The 6459-nt window shown below is 42.0% G+C and overlaps 1 non-coding gene across 1 annotated transcript; it reads left to right on the top strand.

The window, feature by feature from the left end:
- The first annotated feature begins 5614 nt into the window (after window positions 1–5614).
- LOC115032108 lies at window positions 5615–5720 on the top strand. The gene has a single exon (XR_003837735.1). It is a non-coding gene; the product is annotated as a U6 spliceosomal RNA (small nuclear RNA).
- The last annotated feature ends 739 nt before the right edge of the window (window positions 5721–6459 follow it).

The raw sequence follows: 6459 nt of genomic DNA, 5'->3' as shown, positions 1-6459 counted from the left end.
CCTTTGACTTCTTAATGCTTCAGGGGATCTGACCAACTCTTATGGCCTTCATAAGCACACATACAGGTACACAAACACACACTCACATGCATGCATTCAAACTCATATGCACAGATATAAACAGATAAAATAAAAATTTAAAAATCTTGTTTTAGAAAGGTAGTTGTAAGGAACAATGAAAAATTTTATTATATCCACCATACCTTAAAATGTTTTCTTAACATATCAATCAGAATTTGGAAATCAACAGGAACAATTTCTGGCTCCCATATAAGATTGAAGAATCATGGGACCACACAAGGTCAATGGCATAAGCCATACAGCTAGAACAGGCTTACCATCCAGGCTCTAGATTTCTCTCCATCTACATTGCTTGGCTTGCCTCTTGTTTGGATCAAAGCATGAAGCAACAAAGCTGCCTCAAGCAGCCTTTTGGCAGAGATCTACTTCTGTTGGGGGTGAATGTGTTGAGCCCCAGTTGCTAAGAATAGCTCCAAGCACCTTGGAAGGAGGACTGGTTTCTAAAGAAATTCCCACGTAGGGAATGTGCCTCCTTCTTACTGGCCCATCTGTCACTATGAATCTCCAGTAACACTTTAGATATGGTTCAATACATGGAAACATACTGAAGGTATTATATATGCCAGAGACATTTTATATTTCCATTAAAAACACTCAGCCACGCCAACAGAAAACTCTCATTCCCAAATGGGGTGCATTTCAGCAAGTGACTGATGGATTAAACTGAAAGAACTCTCTAAGGAAGAAGAGTTGCAAAGGAGAATGAAAACATGCCAGGGGGAAGAAAACAAAAGAAAAAATTGCAAGCAATCCCAGAAGACAGGGTTATGTTCTCAGACTCTACACGGACTTATAAGACCTAAACCTTGCAAACTTCAGCTTTCAACTCATATCATTTGTTTTCTAGAGCAGATAACCAAATTAAGTCTCTCAACGTACACTGGAGTCATTCTGCATGGGCATTCAGCATGGCTGTTTCTGTGACCATCTTTGAGAAGGACTTTTTGGAATCTTAACTTCTCCTTTCCATGTCTTTTGGCAGACTTCACTGAGCTTGTCGGTTTAATGGCATCACAGGTTGTCAGCCTTAAAGGAGTGGTGTATCTCAAGGAAAGCCTTTCTCAAGTTTGTCTGTCAACATGAAGAAGTCATAAAATACCATCTTAAAAGCAATTTGTTGGATGTCTATAATGGAAGGGACCAAGTCCTAGAGTTATAGGAAATGGAGCAGCTTCTCACTCACAGCAGAAATTCTCCAGAAAAGGGAGTTTAGCTTGAAGTCCTGGTGAGATTTAAGTGTCTCATTAAAGACAGCCAGAAAGAGGTATCCTGAAAACTACTTGGGTAATTACTCCTCTTCCCACTTTTCTGAAAGTATTCATGCCCCTTCTGTCTTCAGCCATTGCAAATCCCAGGTTACTGCTCAGCTTCTATCTCGCTTAGTCTTAGGCTAATGTTGGCTCGTGATGTCCCTTTCTTCACAAACACAGCCTTCCAACTGATATGTGCTCAATAGACACAATGGTAAAGAATAGTCACAGTATGGTATTTGGCTTTGTAAAGGCAATATGTGGTCACAATAGTTGATACTAAAAATAAAGTGATAAATGGTAGATATACGTAGGCATAATGCATCCACTTCTCAATTTCTCAAGTTGTCCTTTTATATTGATAGTATAATTGATATTAAATCCATTGACTGTTGTATTGACCTTATAGTAATTTTTCCCCATGAGTTTCATCACTCTACATATTTGATTCCTATTCATCCTCCATTTTCTCCTCACTCATGCCTGGCTCTCTAATATCCTTTGAATCCTCACCCCCATCTTTATCCTCTTCCATGCCTAGCTCACTAATGGCCCTCTAGGAATGGCTAGAACACGGTGAAGAGAGCATGGCCTTGTAGCAATTGCACTTTGTCATAAACTGAGCATATTGTTTGTTCCACAACTTGGGTCTTGTTTATTTGTTTGGCTTTCATCTTCTGTTTGAGACCAGCTCTCACTCTGTAGCTCTGGCTGACCTAGAACTTACTTACTGTGCAGCCTTATCTGTGACATCAGTCCTTCAGCCACAGCCTTCCAAGTCCTGTGCTTACAGGTGTGAACCACCATGGCTGCCTCCACCCTAAGGTTCTTCTAATGAACTTCTCTAGCCTTCCTATGCTTCCTGTCTGTAGAGAAGTGGTTCTGGTGCTGTGATTCAGTATGGAATCTGTGTTTAATGACACTGAAGGTCCTTGCTACCAATTGTTTTTTGATCTATCTGTTGGTATCAGGACCTCTGAAACCCATGACATCATATAGGCATGACCTGAACACCTGTTGCCAAGGCAACAGCTATCATATTCCCAGAATCCACTTGGCTTACCTCCCACCTTTACCTGTGACTATGTCACATCCATATATAAAGGCCCCTCTGATCTCTCTCTCTCTCTCTCTCCTTCCCTCCTTCCTTCCCTCCCTCTCTCTCTCCTTCCCTCCCTCCTTCCCTCCCTCCCTGCCCCTCTCTCTCCCCATCCCTTTTCTTTCTGCCATCACCTTGCCCTTCTCTCTCTCAATAAACCTCATGTGAAAGTGTTTGGCCTGGTGTGGTCTTTCTGAAACCTCTCAAAGATCACAACAAAATAAAGATGCCAGTGGTCAATGGCTGGGAGGAAAAAAGGAGGTGGGACTTTCAGGTTCCCTCAGGCTAGGAAAGAGGAGGAGGAGGATACTAGGGGGGGAGATGGAATAGACTTTGGAGATCTTCCAAAATGTAGGTGGAGAAGGAAAAGTGGTCCACAAAAGGGGAGCCCAAAAGTGTCTTGGGCAGCAAGACCAATGGGCTTCACAGAAGGTAACAGGGCAACTAAATTGAGGGCAGATTTAGAGATGTTGAGCAAGGAGTAAAGGTAAGGGCACGCTAGCTGTGGGAGGCTTAGAAGAGCCCAGCCATTGGCCCAGCAAGACAGGTTTAAAATGAGCTAATGTGTACGTCTTTCATCCTCGGATCCGAGATAGCTCCTGGGTGGGTACACACCTGCAAACAGCCGGGAGCACAAAGCAGTGTAGACAAAACCACACGCTACACCTGTCAAAGCTTTATACCCTGGGTTGAATGAAGGTTTATGAGCTTAAGGTCTGCATCCCACTACCTTTCCTTCAGCAGCCTTGAGATATGATTTTTGTACAGATTAACAATGTGTAGCCACACCTTCACTGCCCTTTAAGTACAAGAGCACCCCATCTATCAAATTCAAAAAGCTAAGTTTTCATTATTATGGCCTGATTTTCTAAGAAAACTGAGGTTCTGCTCATTGATGCTGTACCTGAATTCAGTTTAAATAAATGTCTGTAATGATTGTATCCTTCTGTCTTAGAGTTTCTATTGTTTTGAGGAAACACCATGACCATGACAACCCTATTTGTTTGTTTGTTTTTCTAGAAAATGTTGCCTGTGTGTAGCTCTGGCTATCCTGGAACTTGCCTTTTAGACCAGACTGACCTCGAACTTTCCGTGCCTCTGCTTCCCAAGTACTGGCATTAAAGGCGTACACCACCACAACTAGCCATAGCAACTCTTATAAAGGAAAACATTTAACTGGAGCTAGCTGGAAGTTCAGAGGTTTTGTCCATTGTCATCATAGCAGGAGCATGGCGGCATACGAATAGACATGGTGTTAGGGATGTAGCTGAGTGTTCTACATCTTGATCACAAGCAGAAGGAGCAACATGGGGCATAGATTGAGCATGTAAAACCTCAAAGCCTTCCCCCACAGTGACACACTTACTCCAACAAGGCCATACCTGCTACTAATGCCACTACCTTATAGGCCAAGCACTGAAGCATATACATCTATGGTAGCCATACCTATTCAAGCATATCTTCCTACCGTAATAATAGAGATTGCAGCTAATTATATCATTTATAAAATTTTTCAAATTCCAGCATTCTTTATTCCAAAAGTAAATAAATAGTCTTGAACCTTGGTCATTCTGGATTTTAGGGACCTGAGCAGGTTCTCTTCCAGGCCACCCAGCCTCCCTATAACTATTTACTCTTCCAAAGAATTCAGACAGGATGCCTTTTCTTTCTGGACTAATTATATTCTTGTCTATCTGTAAAAGGGGCTGCAAACCCCACCACCACCACCAGTGTCTCAAGTCAGTAGTGACAATGCCATCTGCATTACAAACTATATGAAAGAGCAATCCTCTACCTATTTTATTGATTGAAAAGAAAATTGACTTTAATCAGTTAGTGACATATTAATCTGTTAGTAAGTTCAGAAGGAAGACTTCAACCCTGGTCCTTTCATGTCTCAGTACAGAGGTCTCCACTGCAAACTCACTATCCACTTTCTCTGGTGTTAGGAACATGCTGTCTCCAACAGACACATGTTCCTAAGTGTCTGGCTGCCCCTTTCCCTCCTGATAATCCATCATCTTCAGAATTCCTTCCAAATTAGGCAAACAACGATATCTGAGGCAGTGGCTTTAAGGAGAAATTGTGGCAGAGTATTTATTTATTTATTTATTTATTTATTTATTTATTTATTTATTTTTAATGTGTGTTTTTCTAAGAATCCTACTTCTTGGGAGATACTACCCATTCTCAAGAGCTTGGTATATTTAGGGAGGCCCAACACAATTTATACTCATCAAAGAATGAAATACCAACTGTGCGTCACTAAGAGTGAGGGTGTTAGATACCAAGGGCAGAATCTAAAATCCTCTATCTATAATTACTAGGCACCTTTCCTGATGGTCTATAAAACTACGGCACCCCCAATCACCTCACTACCTCCACCAAAACCTGTATTCTGAAAAGCTCTGTGAAGGTGTCACTCTCCACACTCAATCTCAAGGTCCCTTGCTCTGGTCACACAGCAGACATTTTGAAGATTCCACAACACTGAGGACTAAGATATCCACTCACTAGTCTGGGGAACCTCCAGTCATTTTCTCTCTTCCTGAACAACCTGTCCGTCATCTCCCCAGCAAGGCTCAAAAGTGTCTCGAACTCTTTGCTCATCCATATTCCAAACTGCACCAAAAGAACTAAGAAAGTTGGAGAAACAGACAGTCCATACACACGTCCTTCCCCTGGGCGATTCACATCTGCCTCCCTGGGCTCTCAGAACATCTTTTAGACGCCTTTGTTAACATGAAGGGTTACATTCGCCTCTGCTGGGATCATGACTTTTGGTTCTTGGGGTACCCTCACTATAGACAGTGGCATTCCCCATCCCTGAGGCTTGATGGGACCAGACCTACATGTACCTGTTTGACAATGGCACTACAGAGGGTGTGATGAGCAAACCATCTAACACCAGCCCTCTTCAGAGCTTCACCAGGTTCCCAGTCTGGAGCCCATTATACAGTAAAACCTTCTTAGGTTGCACTAGGACACCCACCTAGTGAAAGAAACCCTAGAGTCCTGATAACCAAAGCAGTATATGGATTGTTTAGTCTTGATTTCAGGACACTAACTAGAAAAGATACCTGGGAGCCCCTAGAGAAATTTGACTATCAATCAGCCAGACCAGATAAAGAGTATTGATAATCCTGATAGCAGAGGGAAAAAAAATGTTTTAAACACATATTTAGTGCTCACTTCGGCAGCACATATACTAAAATTAGAATGATACAGAAAAGACTAGCATGGCCCTGTGCAAGGATGACATGCAAATTCATGAAGCGTTCCATATTTTTACAAAGTTTGAAGCTAAGGCGAAAGGATGGACTATCCAGAAACTACCCCACCCAGGGATCCATCCCATAATCAGCCACCAAACCCAGACACTATTGCATATGCCAGTAAGATTTTGCTAAAAAGGACCCTGATATACCTGTCTCATGTGAGGCTATGCCAATGCCTGGCAAATACAGAAGTGGATGCTCATAGTCAGCTATTGGATGGAACACAGGGCCCCCAATGGATGAGCTAGAGAAAGCACCCAAGGAGCTGAAGGGATCTGCAACCCTATAGGTGGAACAACAATATGAACTAACCAGTACCCCCAGAGCTTGTGTCTCTAGCTGCATATGTAGCAGAAGATAGCCTAGTCGGCCATCATTGGGAAGAGAGGCCCCTTGGTATTGCAAACTTTATATACCCCAGTACAGGGGAACGCCAGGGCCAAGAAGTGGGAGTGGGTGGGTAGGGGAACAGGGCAGGGGGAGGGTATCGGGAACTTTCAGGATAGCATTTGAAATGTAAATAAAGAAAATATCTAATTAAAAAATAAAATAATAAAATCCACATATTTAGGGGTCAAATTTATATGATTAAAGTGCTTCAATTGAAAAAAAACAAATTAATATACCACAATATTACTAATAATAATAATTATAAATGATGGATTTGTGAGAAGTCAGGATACTATTATCTTCATTTTTATACCTGTATAAACTTGTTCTTGGGAATTTTGACAGAAATGTGAACTCATCT

The sequence above is a fragment of the Mus caroli genome, chromosome 9, assembly GCF_900094665.2.
Source record: "Mus caroli chromosome 9, CAROLI_EIJ_v1.1, whole genome shotgun sequence".
NCBI classification, from domain to species: Eukaryota; Metazoa; Chordata; class Mammalia; order Rodentia; family Muridae; genus Mus; species Mus caroli.
The sequence above is the reverse complement of the archived record's forward strand: the minus strand, read 5'-3'. Positions and strand labels throughout refer to the sequence as shown.